This window comes from Protopterus annectens, chromosome 10.part0 (genome assembly GCF_019279795.1).
Source record: "Protopterus annectens isolate FY-2018-M chromosome 10.part0, PAN1.0, whole genome shotgun sequence".
NCBI lineage: Eukaryota > Metazoa > Chordata > Ceratodontiformes > Protopteridae > Protopterus > Protopterus annectens.
Genome location: NC_056744.1, coordinates 1,112,087,259 through 1,112,106,997, shown reverse-complemented (window position 1 = coordinate 1,112,106,997; position 19,739 = coordinate 1,112,087,259).

Sequence of the window (19,739 nt, the reverse complement as noted above, 5' to 3'; positions counted from 1 at the left end):
CACACATATATTCTGTCTTAGCCCTGCTGACCTTCATTCCTCTTCTCTCTAAAGCATATCTCCACCTCTCCAGGGTCTCCTCAACCTGGTCCCTACTCTCACTACATATCACAATGTCATCTGCAAACATCATCGTCCGCGGGGCCTCCTGTCTGATCTCATCTGTCAACCTGTCCATCACTACTGCAAATAAGAAAGGGCTCAGAGCTGATCCTTGATCAACCTGTAGTTAAACCATTGATCTCATTTTCTGATAGTTCTTTATTGCATAGAATAATGATTTTGAAAGTACCTTTGTGTAGCTTAAAGTTACTAGATACCAGGTATTGTTTTCCATCATTTAAAATCTTTGATTGCTTTGATTCAATCTCCTTCCATTGCAAGCTGTTGGTAGAAAAACATATAATTCTTCCATATTTTTCTCTCATTGAGCAATTCCCGTCCATTAGTGAAATGTTATATCCCTAACATGTTTGAAACCTCTCCCCACTGTTCCATTTTTGATGGAAGCAGTGATCGGCTCTTTGGTTTAAAAACAGGTTCACGCCTGCACAAACTGCTAGGGTGATTTGACTGGTACTCATGCCTATCTCCTGCTTTCCTGTTTGTAGAGTCATTGGACTTCCTTGTCTGTTTGGACTCTTCATTCTTATACATCCTGTTTATTGACACTGATTTTACATATGAGGGCTTCTACCTGTCTTTCTTTTTAAGTTGGTCTCTATGGAGTTTTTTTTTTTTTTTTTTTTTTTTTTTTTTATCTTTTGAGTTTGAAACTGTTTTTCTTTCTTACAGATCTATCAAAAATAAGCATCTCTGCTTTCCATCATTCCTTTTGTTACATTCTTTCGATAAAATTTCAAGTTCACTGGAAAGTGTGATATCCCCCATATCATTGTATTTAACCAAGAATATGAAGAAAAACGAAGCAAAGTTGGACACTGCTGACAGCTTAAAAAATCTTCTTTATTCTTAAAATCACAAGATAAGCGCTTTCGGGATGGCCCTTCTTCAGATAAATAAAATGAATGAGATGGTTCACTTATATACATATAAAAGCCAATCACATTCAGAAATAGCAAGCACATTCAGTGAAAGACACGCCTATTTTTCAAAATAGGCTTAATTGGTATGTAGTCATTTAAACCTGGCTTCCTGTTTGCCATTAAGCTAGCAATCCATTTTGTTTCTACAGTTTCTGTTTGAAGCACAATATCACCCCCCCTAGTGCTGGGTTTAACATTTACAATAACCCTAAATTTAAATGTATGTGTGGGATACAAAATCACATGTCTACATAACGCATTTCTTTCGTCTTTATTCCTAATACTGGAAAGATGCTGAAGAATCCTTACTTTGAACATGCTATTCGTCTTACCCACATAAAAACCTTGGCATTGACAGCATTCTGCTAAATATACTATGTTGGTTGTACGGCAGGTTGCTCTTCCTTTAAAGTGAAACACTTTTTGGGTAGTGGGATGTATAAAAACAGTATCTTTATTTATGTAGGGACAAGCTTTACATAATCCACAATTACTCGTTCCTGTTGAGTATGGTAAAGCATAGGACACATTTGGCATGGAAGGTTCCTTGCATAGTAGATCCTTTAAGTTTTTATTCCTTCTATACCTAAAAGCGGGCTGAGGTCCCACTATGCCCCCCAGTGTACTATCACTGGTCAAGATGTTCCAGTTCTTCCTCACTATATTGCAGATATCACTAGTATTACTGCTATAGTTTAACATGACCTGCGGGATTTTGCATAAAGCTTCATTGCTCTTTTTGACCTCACCCCTTTCAAAAGCTTGAGTTTGAAACTGTTTTTCTTTCTTACAGATCTATCAAAATAAGCATCTCTGCTTTCCATCATTCCTTTTGTTACATTCTTTCGATAAAATTTCAAGTTCACTGGAAAGTGTGATATCCCCTATATCATTGTATTTAACCAAGAATATACAAGTTCTTTCTTCACTTTTTCACAAGTTTGATCCCTTTCTTTTGCCACGGTGCTGTTTCCTTCCTTACCAGTAATTTTTTTATCTGCCTTTATTAGGCCCGGTGGTATTTATGCAAAAAGAATATCTATCTATCTATCTATCTATCTATCTATCTATCTATCTATCTATCTATCTATCTATCTATCTATCTATCTATATCCACTCTCTCTCTCTCTCTATATATATATATATGTATATATATATATATATATATATATATATATATATATATATATATATATATATATATATATATATATATATATATATATATATATATATTTTAATTTTACATTTGTTGAACGGGATTGTCCAACTGAGCTGAAGAGTCCTTTTTCAGCAGAGGCCCGGGGAGAAAAGCTCCAATATATTATAGAATTTTCATTATAAATTGGCATTAAACAGCAATGTTACAGGATTATTGCAAGACATTAAGTAGCAATACAGTGTTATACACTGTCAGTAATCAGGAGTACAGCATAACTATTTCAAGATGTATAAAAAGAAGTATGTCATTAAGATGAATATAGTTTTTGGGGTAAGTGGTTACAAAAACCCAGTTTTATCAAAATCTAGTTGCATGAAGGCAAGACAATTACAATATAATGTTTCTCTGAGGCAATTTGCTTAATAGATTTTAGAAGACAGTAGAAAGAGTATTCACGGAAGATTAGAGAGAGCTAGTGAGAAGAGTGAGTTTAGGGCAGAAAGTAGATTAAGGTATGGGAAGTAGGGGATGTTTAAGAAGGGAGAGTGCAGTGGCAGGACCAGTGGCTTTTAAAGTGCTCTTTGTTGGCTGTTTGAAATTGTTTAGGCTGTGTAAGGGTCCTGATTTCTAGTGGGAGCCTATTCTGGGAAATAGTTGGTTGATAGCTGTACATGTTACATCTAAATTTAGACTTGGGTTTGTAGATTTGTATTAGGTCTTGGTTAGAGCTTCAGAGAGGTCTGGAGGGAGAATAATGGGAGACGAGAGGGGATAGTGCTAGGCAGTAGGAAGGCTGGTATAGAATAGAATGGATGATCTGGAGCTGAGAGAGAAGAAGCTGGTGGGGTAATTCAAGCCAGTTTAAGTGTTTTAGAGAGAGACAGTGATGGGATTTTTAGGTTTGTTGGGCAGCAAATCTAGCTACCTTGTTGTAGGGAGATTTGAGTTTGGTCAGGAGTGCTGAGTTAAGATTTGTGAGAATTTGAGAATTGTACAGTAGAGTGGGTAGAAGGTAGGTAAGAGAGAGTAATCTTGGCTTCAGAGGTAAGGAATTTCTTGTTACAGTAAAGAAGCCCTAGTTTTGAATGAGTCTTTTTGATACAGTTATTAACATGCAAGTCAAATTTAAGCTGATTGTCGATGGTTACACCTAAGAGCTTAGTGCTTCATTCTACCGGAATGGGAGTGATATTATGGGACTGTATGGAGAAGGAGGGTTTAATATTGTTGAACTTTTTAGGTAGGAAGAGTAACAGCTTTGTTTTTTTAGGGTTAAGGATGAGGTAGTTGTTGGAGAGCCATGTTTCAACTAAGTTAAAAGATGCCTGAGTAGCTGAGAAGAGTTTGTAGGGAAAGTTGGCTGTGGTGATGACTGCAGAGTCACCTACGTATTGCACTAAAGATGACTGAGGACAGGAGGTATAGAGCTGATTAGTAAAAATATTTAAAAGTAAAGGCCCTAGGATAGACCCTTGAGGTACACCCATTTTTACAGGGAGAGGAGGGGATAGTGCAAAGTGCCATCTCACTGATTGAGATCTATCAGTGAGGTAGCTGGAAAACCATGCAACAGTATCAGAGGAGAAGTTGAGTTTATGCAGTTTGTGCAGCAGAAGAGAGTGTGCGATAGTGTCAAAAGCTTTTAAGAGGTACAAGAATAGGCAATAAATAAGTTTATAGTCATCCATGGCTATAGAGACAGTGTTGAGGAAGGACAATAGAGATGCAGTGGTGCTATGTTTGGGTCTGAAGCCATGTTGAGTGGGTGTAAGCAGATTTTCCCGTATTAGATACTGCATAACATGTTTATGAATACATTTTTCAAGTACATTAGAGAGAGGGGAAAGGATAGCAATAGGTCTAACGTTGGAGATATCAGAGGAGTTACCTCCTTTGTGTATAGGTAGCATTGTTTCCAGATAGAAGGGACTTTAGATTCAGAGATAGAGCGATTAATTAGGATAGATACAAGGAGAGCAAGAGAGTCAGCTGCTAATAGAAGAAAAGTGGAAGGATTATTGTCAGGTTTGAGGGAAAAGGTATTTTAGGAGATAGTATTAGGAGTAGGTTCAGAAAAGTTGGAGATGTTAGTAGTAGAGGAGTTTGGGTTAAGGTTCAGTAGCTTAAATACTGAATCGATTAAATAGGTATTGAAGATAGAGGCAGTTTCTTCAGATGTGATGTCTGGGCAGGAACTGAGGGAGTTAAGATTACCAGGATGTAATATTTGGTTAATAGAGTTCCATAATTTTTTAGGATTAGATTTTAGGGCTGTGGGAGGTTTGTTATAGAAGTACTTTTTTATCTTTGTTTATGTTTTTTTTGTCAGATTTCTGAGTTCTTTATATTTTTGTAAGTCTGCAGGGAACTTAGTTTGTGACCATTTTTCCATAGTTTATCTCTAGTTATCATAAGGGTACGAGTGGCTTTTGAAAGCCACGGAGATATGGTGGATTTAATTCAGACTTTGCGAGGGGGAGCAAGTGAGTCTAAGGTGCTAAGGAAGGTGGAGTTGTAAGCTAGGACTGCTTCTTCCAGTGGGAGTTGGGTAAGGAATTTCCAGTTTACTTTAGAGAGGAGGACATTAAACATTTCTGGATGGAAGTTAGAGAGTTTGTGACAAGTAATAAATCTAGGAGGTTTTGAGAAGTGGGGAGTGAACCTAAACACTTTTATAGGGGAGTGATCCCTCAGGGTATTTGGTAGGGTTTCAGATTATGATATTTGGAAGGATTAGATACAAATACTCAGTCAATAAGAGTACTAGATGTGTGAGAGTTGTTTGAATGAGTAGCTTGGGAGATTAGCTGTGTAAAGCCATATAAATTAATGTAAGTATTAGTGCTTGGATTACTGAAAGTTAGCCAGTTAAGGTTGACATCCCCAAAGAGAATAGTTTCATTGGGGTTGTGTTGAGAAAAGTATGAAAGAATATTTTCGAGCAGAGGAATGTTGTCTCCTGGAGGAATATAGATGGCTGCTACTGTGATAATGGTGTGGTCATTGATTTTAAGGTTAGCTGTAAGTAGTTCATCAGGAGAAAAGGATGGGATAAGTTTCATAATACTTGCATTTGTGAGGTGGTTGGAGTAGAGGATGGCTGCACCACCCCCTTTTTTTTGGCGATCTATGCGGAGTATATTATAACCAGGGGGGAGAATGTCTTTATCAGAGGTTTGGGGGTTTAGCCAAGTCTTTGTTAGGTTTATGACATTAGGGGTGTGAAAGGCTATCCAGGCATGGATTTCACTAACTTTGTTTAGGATACTATGGGAGTTCATAGAGTAAAAGGAAATATGTTTATTTGGAGAGGATGAGTTTATTAAGTAGAGAGAGGTAGTGTTATGCATGGTGGGGTGATGGATGGGCCCATTATTTGGATGAATGTCTCCTGATAGAAGCAGGGCTACATGATGGTGGTAAAGTCTGAATTTAAGTGGGTTGTAAGTCAAATACTTAGTCTTGGTTTTAGATGCTAGAGAGTGAGGGGGAAGAAGTTTGATTTTAGGCAGAGACAGCTTCTTGGAAAAGATAGAGGAAGAGATTGTAATAGAGTACGGCAGAGATGAGAAGCAGTTAGTATGCGGATTAGTGGGATCTCTATGGACAGGTGGTAATGGAGTAGTACAATATGTAAGAATGAGAAGGAGAAGTAATGGAGGCAAGAGGAAAATAGAGAGGGTTGCAATAGCCATGGCCTAAGGTGGGGAAGTAGGATTGGGATGGAGTGAGGAGTGGGTAAGGGACTAGGAAAAGGAAGTTGCTGGACCTGTTAGAGAGTTGAAGTAACATTTAAGTGAAACAACCTGTAGGGGGAGAAGGAGATATGTAGGAAGAAGGAGGATTTGCAGCAGACTAAACTATGAAATGATAAGTAAGGGAGGGTAAGGTGTTAAGAATGTTTTAGAAGACAGGAAGGGGTGGAGTTAGGGGTAGAAGAGATTAGGTGGTTAGGTATAAAGGAAATTATATGGGGGTGGGTGGGAATGGGAGTGTGAGGTGAGTGAAGTGAGCCCGAGCATAGCGAGGGTGAATGGAGCGAGACGGACCAGGAAATGGCAATCACCACAAGAAACAATCAGCAGGCAAGGATGGGAAACAGTAAGAAGCATAGAGTCAGAGTCAGCAGGTAAGTAGAAGAGGTGGGGAGGTGTAGGTAGAGAAGAAAGATATGTAATAGCAAGGTATACACAGGTATTTGCAGTAAGATAAAAACAGTTAAAAGGAAACCACGAACAGAAAAACAAAACTAGTATAGCTAACTAGGAGAGAGTTGACACTGCGGTAGTGACTAACTTATAGATGGCAAAGAGAGACAGAGGCAAGGTTTCTAAACAGGTGAGTATTGGGAGGGGGGTCTCAGTGGTATGCAGGTATCCTGTACAGTAGACAAAGTAAGACTAATTTGTGGTATGAGCTTAGAACATACTTTTAGTGTAAACTGGCTACACAATAGAGCAGTGTCAGTAAAGGTAGACACAGTCTTGATGGAAGACAATTTGCTTTTAAAACCTAGGGAAAACAGGAGGGGAGAGAGTGTGTTGAATATAAAATTTAGAAAAAAAAAACAAAAACAACAGAGGTACATAGATAGATAGATAGACAGATATATATATATATATATATATATATATATATATATATATATATATATATATATATATATATATAGATAGATATACAAAAATAATATATATGTAATATGCAGCAGAGACTACTGAAGGCAGCAGTAGGCAGTACAAATAATTTTCTGCTCATAACCAGTATTCACAAAACAGTATGCAAGGAGCAATGACTATCCCATGTTTCACTAGGGTGACAGGGTGATAGAAATGCTGTTGAATGCACTACCTAGATACCAGTACAAAGTGACTTACAAATGCCACTAAATGCAGTATACAGACAGCACTGTATCGCTAAAACAGGTGTGGCACAGCAGATCATGGCTGGGCAGAGATCCAGGCACAATGTGTGGAATTCCATAGGCATAAATGCAAATTCATTAATGATGTATCACATTGCACCAGTATTTTGGCACATAGGACTGCACACATATGAGTGACATGTAGCTAAGAGCAGGAGGCCAGAAGAACCAACCACATTTTGTGACAATGATTAGCCACACTTCCCCTTCCATATTGATACAATAAAGTGTGCTGGTACACTTGCATGTGTAATAAATCTTGTACAATCAAACATTTGTGCATCGTGCCTTGGCAACACACTTGCTAGCAACATAAACATAACCCCTTACAGTAGGGCAGGGAAAAGAACCACCATCTCTTGCTGGTATATATCATCACAGTCTTCATATGGTAGCTTTTTTCCCCAGTGTTATCACTGCCATTGATTTGTACATAGCTAATATGTCAGTCTTGCTTATTATTGCTTATTATTATAGTGTTATATGTCATTCTTGGTTTCCCCAACCCATCTTCATCCAGGTACCGCAGTGTCAGTATATGGAACAAATACTGCCATGTTGCACTGGCTGCATGTATAGCTGAGCAGTCTTTCATGGCTATGAATATAGCTCATTACCAGAATCTTCATTATTTCCAGTATCTAATACAAATTTATGGTGGTATTTTTAGTCATATGCAGATGCATTAAAGCTATCTGCTCTGTCCATCAATAAGCACAGCTAAGCTGCAATTCTTATAGACCACGTACACAAATGCATGATGACTTCAAATGAGCATAAATAAATGAGCTCATAATTAGATGTAAATGAAGAATGATGAAACTCAGCATATGCTAATGAATCATCATATCACCCATCTTCAATTTATAGTGACATTTTCTTCCCTGTCCACACTGTCCGCAGATATGATACGTAAAGATGAGTTTCTCTAACCCTATTTATTTCACAGTCCATGAAAAGTGCTGTCACTATCTGCTAGCCTTGCTATTTCCAGGTGTAAACAACTTGCTTTGGCTGAGCCAAAACTGCTTACACATAACAGTGCTTGTAGGACAAGAAGACAGAGATATAGGCAAACGATAACTCACTATAACTTTGATAATTAGAAGATACTTGATAAGTTTAGCATGGACAGGGACATTATAAGGAACTCAGTGAGTATATGACCCCTATAGGCATACTGGAAGAATGCATGGGCTTCCTGTCCCTGTGGACACCAAGGTATGTATAGCCATCAATATACTTGTCACAGAGACCTTTCAAAGGCAGACTGGCAATATGTTGGGTATTTTACAGGCTTCTTCCTTAAAGATACTGCAGCAATTCCTGGATGTACTCTTGGCATATGTGGACTAGTAAATCTACTTCCTAGTGTCACCTCAGGACCAAGCCAGGACTAAGCTTGCCTTTTATGGGGTGGTACATTTCCCTGAGGTACTAAGTTTAAAAGATTGCACCCATGTTGTGATTACGGCCCCTTTTGGTCCATAGTGGGGAATTGGTACTGCAATAAGAAGGGCTATCATTTCTCAACTGCCAGGTAATTTGTGATGGATAGGGGTGCATCTCCAGTGCTTCTGTCCATCAAGATGGCAGTGCACATGATTCCCATATCTGGCACACTAGCTCTACCACCTCTTCCTGTATGGTCAGATGTCCCATGGTCATCTTGTTGGCAATGTATTTTGTTTTCTTTTTTGTTGTTGTTGTTGTTTCTTTTACTTTTCTATTGTATTTAAGTAGTTATTTATGGTAAAATGTATTGTTGAATAATTAATCACGTTTCCTTTGTTTTGCCTCTCTCTCCTTCTTTTTCTCTCTCTCTCTCTCTCTCTCTCTCTCTCTCTCTCTCTCACACACTCTTTTTGTTTTGTCTTTGAAGTGAAACCATATATCCACTGGAGCTATGGTTCATCGAAATGGAATAACATATCCCTGAGTTTTATTGTCATTGAGAGGAGATTCAGCCTCTTGAAGAGCCATTTCAGGTGCATTGATGAGTCTGGGGTGCCTTTCAGTTTGACAAAGTTACTGTATGTAGGATGTTTACTGCATGTTGCATTATTCTGCACACTATGCTCATGCACTGGTCTGCTGATGAAATGATCCATGCTGTTACTGCAGATTCTGGTTGGTTCCACTCCAAATATGAGAAATGATGATCAGCCAGCAGCAATAGTAAGGGACACCCTGTGGCAGGCTTGTGCACAGCATATGGCTGCACAGGTAAAGAGGAGGTATCTAGTCCAAAACTATGGACCATGACATTCAGGCTAGTGTTTCCTTTATTGTGAAAAACATATAGAGTATAATTGATGCATGCAGTGATATCTGTGGGCTTTGTTGTATGTTTCATTTTCTGCTGTCACTGTTTATCTGACTGTCTTTCTTGTGTTTAAATGATTATTCTTATTTTTTTATTTCAGAACTCATTTTTGTTTGTAAAAGTCATGCCTGAGAGCTCACTGACTCCTGTTCAGTGATATTGTGAGGCATCATATAAATAATCAGGGCCTATATTAGAACATCAAAGTTTCAGAACTTCGAATGTTCTAATATCGACTCCTATTCAGTGAAAGCTGAAAATAGTAAAGTTACAGAAAACTGATCTCTTTCCTAGGGAAAGAATTTGGTTGTCCGTTCCTGCCGCTTTGCTATTTTCAGCAATGTGGTGGAAAGTTACAGGTCGAGTTCAGGTAAGTGTGCGATTGTGTGGACATGAGGGTTAGGGCAGGTTAGTTGAGTTAGGGTTAGGGTGCGGGTCAGGCAAGTCTGTGAATGTGTGGACATGAGGGTTAGGGTGGGGTAGGTGAGTTAGGGTTAGGGTGTGGGTGAGGTGTGTGTGCAATAGTGATGGACCTTAGGGTTAGGGTTTGGGTTAAGGTAAGTGGGTAGATAGTGGTGTATGTACAGTTTAGCGTAGGGTTAAATGTGAGATTTTAGGTGTATGTGTGTGGATTGCTGTTTGTTTGGTGTGCTTGTGTTGTGCGCATGTGTTTTGGAACAGCAATTTTTTTCCCTAGGAAAAAATTTGCTGTTCGGAATTTTCGATGTTTTCAGCTTTCGCTGAATATGGGTCGATATTAGAACATTTGAAGTTCTGAAACTTCAATGTTCTAATATAGACCCAATAATCATAACTATTTTGCATAATACATTCTGCTGAAATGGTTTACCTAAGTGTGATTGTACTGAATGCCCTCATATGGTATAATTAGTAAAAAAAAAAATAATTCGATATTGAACATAAGTTTATACTTTGCAGTTGAATGAAAATATATCATATTGTTTTTTTTTTTATGAAAATGTATCATATTTTTATGTTATGCAATTTCCTCTCAGATTAATGTTTGAGAATCTTTCACATTTTTTATATTAAACAATTTCTTCAAGTATTAAGGTATGTTGCTTGCTAAGGTACTGCAAATCAAATTATTTTATTTTGTCATACACAATAATTTGCTACTTCAGAGAAAAAAATATTATCATTTGTGCAGTAGTGAGGGTGAAGTGGCTAGGATTTCTTTACATGGGAGGGTACTCATTTTAATCTTTAATTTTCTAATCGGTGTTTCTTTGAAAACTTGTGTATGATTCCCCTTTGAGTTAAACATTTACTTGTGATTCTAAAGAGCAAATTAAAAGTAACAGAATTGTCACAGTTGATTGACAGTAGTTCAAGTTCAAATTAGTCATGCACATCTCGTAAACATAGGCAACGTGATAGTGCAAGTGATTTTGAAGAGGACCTCTCATAAGACATGGACGGTGAGTAGGTCAGATGTCATGACCTACCTCATGCAGGTGATTCTGAAGACTCTGATCTGACAGTGCTACAGCAATATGATAAGGACCTCAAATGAGAGGTTCTATTAGGTGCAGATGAATGCTCATGTGGCTTGCATGATATCTATTGTACTTGTTTCCCTGCCTAATTACAGTACTTTCTTGAGAACCACTTGTATTCTCATATGCTCTGCCCCACATGTCTGGACAGTACCCTGCCCTCTTCCCCTTCCAAAATTGACTTCTGCTTAAGTCTGGTAAGTCCCATCTAGTGTACAAATGGAGGCAGTCAAAGATGATTGGTGTGCCACCATACTATGCTTCAGTTTGATCATGGCATTGTCCCATTATCCAAAATATAAGCACACATTTTAGTCTGACTAGTAATTAGCAGTCTCCAGAAAATAATTTCCATATGATCCTTTTCTCCACAAGTGAAAAACAGAAGCACTAATCTCAAGATGACTATTGAGAGGCAGAATGAGGGCTCCCAAATAATTGTTGGTCTTTGTCTAGATGTTGCATATTTTAAAAGCAAGACGGAAAATGGGTTAATATCCTAAGAGTTGCAGTCTGCAGTAAGCAGTTAGACATGAAAGTGGAGGTAACTCAAACATTAGCAAGCTAAGGGGAGAAACACTAATTTTAAAAGAGAAAGTATTTGCTAGAAGAAATGTGAGTGCCTTAACAAGTGTGTCTGTAATGTTATTCCAATAATGAAAAATAAAGCATAAATATATATGTATATACACGAAACCAAGAACCAACAGAAAACTTGACAGAAATAAAAAAAAAAACGCTGACAGTCCTGTACTCAAAAACCTTTATTCGGGAAACCACAACAGTTAAGCGTTTTCGTCAGCAACCACAGGCTAACTTCATCAGAACTGAAATAAAACAAAAACATGTTTAATTTATAGCATAAAAGCATCACCTGATTCAATTAAACAATCAAGTAAATAGTTCTATATGCTTAAAGTGCCAAGTGCAATAAAAAATGCCATAGCCATAAAAAACAACATAGTATATAAACACAAACAACTCTACACCCTAAAAATAACTTGATCTAAAATTAGCAGTAGGTAATAAAATAGGAAATTAATATATTAAAAATTGAACAACTTTAAATTTCATATGCTCGCAACTTAAGTAGGCTAGTTAAATTTGTTGCATCGTTCAAGCCAGGGAAGGCAGTGGCATCTAATTTATTCTGCCAAAACAATTCTTTAAAATCAAGATAATCTTCCCATGGTCCACCCCTAGGGTTCTGTGGGACTTTTTCAATGACACAAAATCTAAAATCATGTCCAGGGTTTTTATTGATGTGTTTGAATAAAGCACTAGTGTTGTTCTGGGTTCTTATAGCCCTAAGATGTTCATATACCCTGTCTTGAAAGTGCCTTTTGGTTTTACCAATGTAGAACCCCTTTCAATTAATACACAAAGCTGCATAAATGACTCCCACAGTGCTGCAAGAAAATCTACCCTTGGACTTAATAACTGTGTGGTTAATAATAATCTTGTCTGTGTTCAAAATGTAAGAACATTGTGAACAAAACCCCACTTCCTGGTGCCTAACCCACCATTACTTGTAATGGGATGAAATTCCCTCTCCAGTAAATTTTTGATGGTAGTCCCTCTCCTATAAACAACCCTAGGGTATACAACAACCTTACTCAAGACAGTATCTTGTCCATAAAAAATTCTCCAATACTTCTTTAAAATACTATATATCTCATTGTGATCTAAAGAGAAATTTGTAATGAAGGAACAAACTTGTTCGTAGTCTACTTCCTCAAGAGCGGTGCTTTAGTCGTATTCACTGCATAAGTATTGTCTAAAAGTAACGGGCACAATTTCCCATCTAGTCTCATATTTGAAACCTCACTAATGATGTTGTCAATTAATTCCAGAGGATATCGTCTAGACAAAAACATACCTTTTAAACAATTAATCTGAGTATGAAAAAATTTAGTGCTGCTAACCATGCGTGAAATTCTAATAAATTGACTTTTAACAACTCCTTTCTTGACATGTTCCAGGTGGCTACTCTGATTGTGTAATAGACTGTTGCTATATGTAGGCTTCCTGTACAAATCACTAACAAAGGAAGCATTGGTCAAATCCTTTCCTATAGTAACATCCAAAAAGTTAATTTCATTTACACTATACTTTAAAGTAAATCTTAAAAACTGCATTGTACTGTTGATATAGGTCAAAACATGGGACACTTCTGCTGGATCACCATGCCAGACAAAGAATAAATCATCAATATAACATACATACAGGGCCCATTGACTGGAAAAAGAAGAATGCAAGAGAAATTTCTTCTCCCACATGTACATAAAAATGTTTGCAAAAATGGGGGTGCATGAGGCCCCCATAGCCCCCCCACTCTTCTATACAAAAAACTGTCCATCAAAATAAACGAAGTTAAACTTTAAAATAATTTCCAAAAGTGTTACCAAAACAGAAACCTGGTTGTTATCAAATAAATTACAGTCAAACAAAAATTCTTCAAACCATTCCAAATCCAAAGAGGGTGGTATGATGTTAAACAAGTTGGTAAAATCCACAGTTAGAAAACTAACATTCTCATCAAAAGGCAAGTTTTTAAGTTTTATCAAAAAGTACCAGGAATCTATACAAATGTGTTCCACATCTTTCAAAAAATTTTTAAGCATAATGTCAAGATATTTACCCATAAAATGTGTTTTAGATCCCGCTGCACTAACAATTGGTCTCACAGGAGGATTGTTCCTATCTTTGTGTATTTTAGGTATGCCAAAAATACTCGGCACCCTAGGAAATCTAACTGTGAGAAATTCATAAAGTTCAACATCAATTTGTCCCTGATCAAACAGGTCTATAAGAAGTAAATCAGTCCTATAATGTGAAATATTGACAAAATTCAGGGAAACTTCTTCATACATAGCATCACCTAAAAGCAGAGTATTCATTCTGTTGTTGTAGTCACAGCTAGTCATGACCACTGCTCCGCCCCCTTTGTCCGGTTTCATGACTCTGAGTGATTTATCCATACATAATTTAAACTGTTGTGGTTTCCCAAATAAAAGGTTTTGAGTACAGGACTGTCAGCATTTTTTGGATTTATATCTGTATATACAACTGCATAAGAATACAAACAGATGGAATATTTAAGTAATAACATAATTGTCTGCATAAATGCAAATGTAAAATACATGAGTAAAATAAAAATCTTCATATATATTTCTGAAAATCACAAAGATCTGCATGAGTACACTTACAACTACTTGTTTATGTATGTATACAAAAAGAAGAAAACATGTTTGGATTTCCAAATTTTCATTTAGTATTTACATTAACGTAGGTAGCAGTTAAATTACATGCTGATATTTTATGTAGGCAAGGACATATTTATTAATATAGCATTAAAAAAGTAATTTCTTTCACAATTATAATTGCACATACAAGATGGCTAAAGTTAATCAGGCACCACAACCTCTTTAGAGTTGAGTTTGGGGAGCAGCAGTTGATCCAATGTCAAATAAATGTCAAGCAGATACTTCAGTGAGAAATGACCAATATTATTAACTCTCTCTTACTTTTGTATGCATTTGTAAGACATACTTTTATATGCTTAGAATTACAAAGGAAGACAACAACTAAGCACACACTTTTGCACAGCTTAGGAAATGAAATCTTCCTTGAATTGCTACATTGTTCTGTGTGTCTCTATATTCTGACTGAACAAAATTCTGAGTCTGTTACATGCAAAGTGTAATATTTAAGAAAATGCCAGCATAACTTTATTTGGGTTTATATGTTACAGTGAAGGGAATAATAGCATATGAGAATTCAGATAATTATATGTAATATTTGAACAAACTCATGGTAAGGAAATACTTCTGTGAATTGAATGGCTTAGAAATAATAATCATATAATTAATTATAAGGAGAAAAAAGTGAAACACAGGTAAACAACAATGGTCTTGTGTCTTATGTCTCATGTCTCCTTTTTACAGCTAAAGAGCAGATCTCCTACAAAAAAAGTCAGCAGGATAAGGGCATCAACTGACTAGTTGAGTCCAATGGTAAGTCTGAATAACGCAGTAAATAGGAGTGTGTGTTTAACTGATTTATTTTATATATATATATATATATATATATATATATATATATATATATATATATATATGTATACATATATATGTATATATATATATATATATATATATATATATATATGTACATACATACATACATAAATATACATGGTTTACCTTCATTTAGTAGACAACACAAATATCGGCATCTTGAAAGATAAACCACTCTATGTCGAAAACAGAAATGTTGACTTCTTATCACACATGCACTGAGGAAGAAACTCAGCATGTGCAACTTTAAAACATTGTCTTTTTTTGCAGGAGTCAAGTCCAGTTTCACCACACCCCCATGTAAGGGGCTTCCTATCACCCCCTCTATTAATTATAAATACTAACCCTGAGACTGCACAATCCCTGGGGAAAGGGAATATTTCCTTATCCAGGGATTATTGATCTTGCACACCTGTTATCTCTCTGTATACTCAACCAAATGCCATCTATTAAACAGGTGTCAACCAAACTCCCTATTGACTAAACCAACAGAATATATATATATATATATATATATATATATATATATATATATATATATATACATACACATATATATATATATATATATATATGTACATACACATATATATATATATATATATATATATATATATAGAGAGAGAGAGAGAGAGGAAGGTCTACTTCATTTCTTTAAAAACTATTTTCATTGAAACTCAAATGACTAGGACCAATTCACTGAAAGCTCACTTCATTGAAAACTCATTTCACTGTAACTCATTTCATTGAAAGTTATATATGGCCTTTTCCCCACTGTAGTGTGATCCTGGAGTTAGTATATATAGTAGGGGGGTGTGGAGGGTGACGTTCCCCACATAGTTTGGTTATATGTTGTCTTCTGGAAAGAGTAATTCATTCCACTTGTAAATATCTATCTGTATGCTTTAAAATGTTTACAAGATGTGGGGGGCTACACCCCCTAAACCCCTCAATGTGGGGGTCTGTGCCCCTCCCCTTACTTTATATACTAACTCCAGGATCGTACTACAGTAGAGAAAAGGCCATATATAACTTTCAATGAAATGAGTTTCAGTGAAATGAGTTTTTAGTGAAGTGAGCTTTCAGTGAATTGGTCACAGGAAACTGACTTTCATGCTAATGAGTAGACCCATATATATATATACATATATATATATATATATATATATATATATATATATATATATATATATAAATATATATATATATATATATATATATGCATACAGAATTATAACAGAATTATAACTGAAGCACTAGAATACATTCAGTACATCACTACAAGCAAGAGTGAGATATTTAAGTATATAAGTGCAGTACTTCAATCATTAATTCATTCTATTATAGTGTTAAAAGAAATACAATTAATACAGAATAGAACAAAAGGCTTAAAGTACAATCAGTACATGCCTGCAAACAAGCATTATATTATGTCAGGTTCAGATAGAATGAATCAGTTACTTGTGACAGAGGATTAGCAATTGACAAAAAACTTGAAGAAAACAGTTGAGTGAGTAGGGTATGGTAATGAGTGGGATGGAAGGCAGAAGCTACAGTTGAGTTAGAGCAGTGAAACTGTTAGCAAGTAAGGGCTCAGTAGAGAGGAGCGCAGTGACATAGAAGGAGTTAGATGGTACAGTTACAGGTAGAGTTGCTAGGAAAGTAGTATTTGACTGCTGATTTAAATATGTGCTGTTATACTTCTAATGTCAATGGAGAGCTTGTTCCAATTTAGGGCTGGGTAGTACCTGCATAGATTTTGACCAATGATTTTTTTGGGCTTAGAGATTGTTAGGTATTGATGGTCAGAGATCCTGAGGTGTCTTGTAGGGGCATAGCTAGTGACAAAAGTGGAGATGATAGGGTAGGCAGAGGGCATGTAAAGACAGGAGTGAATAATAGTTAACTAAGAGGCAAGGAGCTGGTGTGGGAAATTAAGCCAGGTTAATGTCGAGAGACAGAGACAGTGATGAGAGTTAGGAGACTGATTGATGGCAGACCAGGCAACTTTGTTGTATGTGCTTTTGAATTTAGTTTGTAGGGAGGTTTGTAAGTTGGTTAGGATTTGCAATCCGTAGAGAAGATTAGCGAGCAGAAAAGCCTGAGCTAGTGAGATTCTGGAGTTGTTAGTAAGGGACTTTTTATTTCTTTATTGGAGTCCACATTTTTGATAGGTCTTTTTGATGCAGTGGTTGACATGTAGGTTGAATTTTAATTTGTCATCTATGAGGACATCGAGAAGTTTAGTTTGGGGTTCAGCATATATTGGGCTGTTGTTAGAGGAAGTGAGAGAAAAGTTGGTTTGAGTGGTGTGAAGAAATAGAAGTTTGGTCTTTTTGGGATTAAGGATAAGTTGATTGTATGTGAGCCATTTCTCAATGGAGTTAAAAGAGTTTGGGTGAGTGAGAGAAGGTCAGAGAAAGTGTAATCTGTGGTAAATGTGGTAGATTCATCTGGACATTGGATTTGGGTGGAGAGAGGACAGGAAGTGTAGAGTTGGCTCGTGAAGATATTGGAAAGTAGGGGGACAAGAATTGACCCTTGAAGAACTCGCATTTGGATGGGAAAGAAGGGGGATGGAGTGGATTGCCATTTCACCAATTATTGATGGTTGGAGAGGTAGCTGGTGAACATGTGAGAGGAGGATGGGGTGGGAGACAGTGTCAAAGGCTTTAGAGAGATGAAGGAAGGGGTAGGAGCATGGTTTAATGTTACTTCTAGGGAAGGAGACAGAGTCAGAAAAGTAGATTAGGGTGGTAGTGGTGCTGTGGTTAGGTCGGAGGCCATGTTGAGTGGGAGTGAGCAAGTTTTCTAAGAGAAGATGGTCCATGATTTGTTTGTGTACACATTTTTCAAGTACTTTTGATATTGGAGAGAGTATTGCTATGGGGAGGTAGTTGGTGAGTTTTGTAGAGTTACCCCCTTTATGAATGGGAATAGTAAAGAACTGTTTCCATATAGAGGGAACAGTGGAATCAGATATAGAGTGGTTGAACGTTTTTTGTAAGAGCACTGAAATTTTGCATAAGGAGTCCTGGTGTGGTTTCATCATGATGGGATTTATTTGAGCAATCAAGCTCTAGATCTGTTTAGTGTTTGGTTTTCTTTGTTTTTGAAGGACATGTTAACACAAAGTAAGTTGCAATAGGAGTCAGGAGGGGTTATGTGGGGATGGTGGAACAAGCTGCATGGCAGTCTGGTAGGCAGAAGAAGGGGCTTATCCTTCGAGTATGGAAGAGACACCCCCCACACTCCTTGTTTCCTTTCTCTATGTTCCTAAGTCCATCAACATTGAGAGAGTTGTCTAAGTGAGTGGTGCAAAGCTGCTGAAGGAAGGACAGAGAGTAAGTAAATGCTATTTTCTAAGGTGATCAGTTTGTAGTAATTATGGTTCATGTTTTTCTGGTTGTGATTTTCAGTTGTATAAAGTATGAGGTGAGCATTTTGTCATGCTGCCCATAAGTGTTGTATTATATATTTTACAGGTGCAAGTTTAGTATGTGACTTTTATTCTCTGTTAAGAAATCTGGTCACAATGTCTCTTGTCTTAGGTTGGGAAGGTAAGGACACCAGTGACAAACATCAGTTTATGCATGTTATTGGTTAGTAGGCCACATTATGTGCAAAGTTTCATAAGCTCATAAATAAATATGAAGTAATCAATCATCAGAACATTTTCAGCCTACCCAGAACAATCAATATCCTCAGGTTACTCTTGCCTCAAGGATGGTCACTCAAAATAGGCCCAGAGTGAATTTGTCAGGGCTCATTGAATTTTCTTGGTCAATATTGAATGTAGCTAGGATACTGCTTTGCTTATATGCAGAGGTGGTTTATTCCATAGCAGGGAATAAACAGAGATAGGAATCTGTTGCATCAATGTGCCATATTAGTTTACTAATTGAAATGAAGGTCCTTTGTACTTGTGTTTAATGAAACCTTAGCTCTGTGAAGATATAGTATGTCTAGGCTAGTGTGGTCTTTCTTAGTCCAAGAGGTCAAAATACAGATACTACAGAAAAGAAAATTAGAAACAAAGTACAGACAGAGGAGGGAATCAACTGGTCTGGATAACCAATGGATTAAGGCTCGTATTTTTTTTGGGTTAAGCACTTCTGATGCCAATCTATCTAAGTGATATGTTTTGATAGGTACATACCAAAGTGGACGTTACATTCAATAATAGGGTAGGTAAGAATTGTATAATGAAAGGAAGACTTCTCTGGTTCTGGATGAGATGCTTGTAGTCATGTATTTGGCCAGATAGCAGGATTTTGTGAATACTTAATGACCGAAAGATAGGGTGCCATTCACAAGAGTGCCTAGATCAAATGAAAGTATTTGTCTTAATGGGTATGTCATCTCTGTGGTATGATGAGGAATTATTTATTTTACCAAAGTGAACTCTACTGCATTTTTTTGCAATTTAAATTGATGCCATTGTCCTTGCATCAAGCATTTTGGTGGTCCTGGTGCATCTTATTGTCAGTGCGGCGTTGAATAGAAGCTCCTGGTTTACACTTGTCAGTATTTTTTTTTTTTTTTTTTTTTTTTACCAGAGATCTGGCATGTTTGCTTATACATCAGAGGAATAACTGTCAATTACCAGTGCCAGGTCTTGAGGAACACCAGTTGTAGCATTTCTATTTTCAGCTTGGTTTAATTAAGTGCTTTGAGTTTCT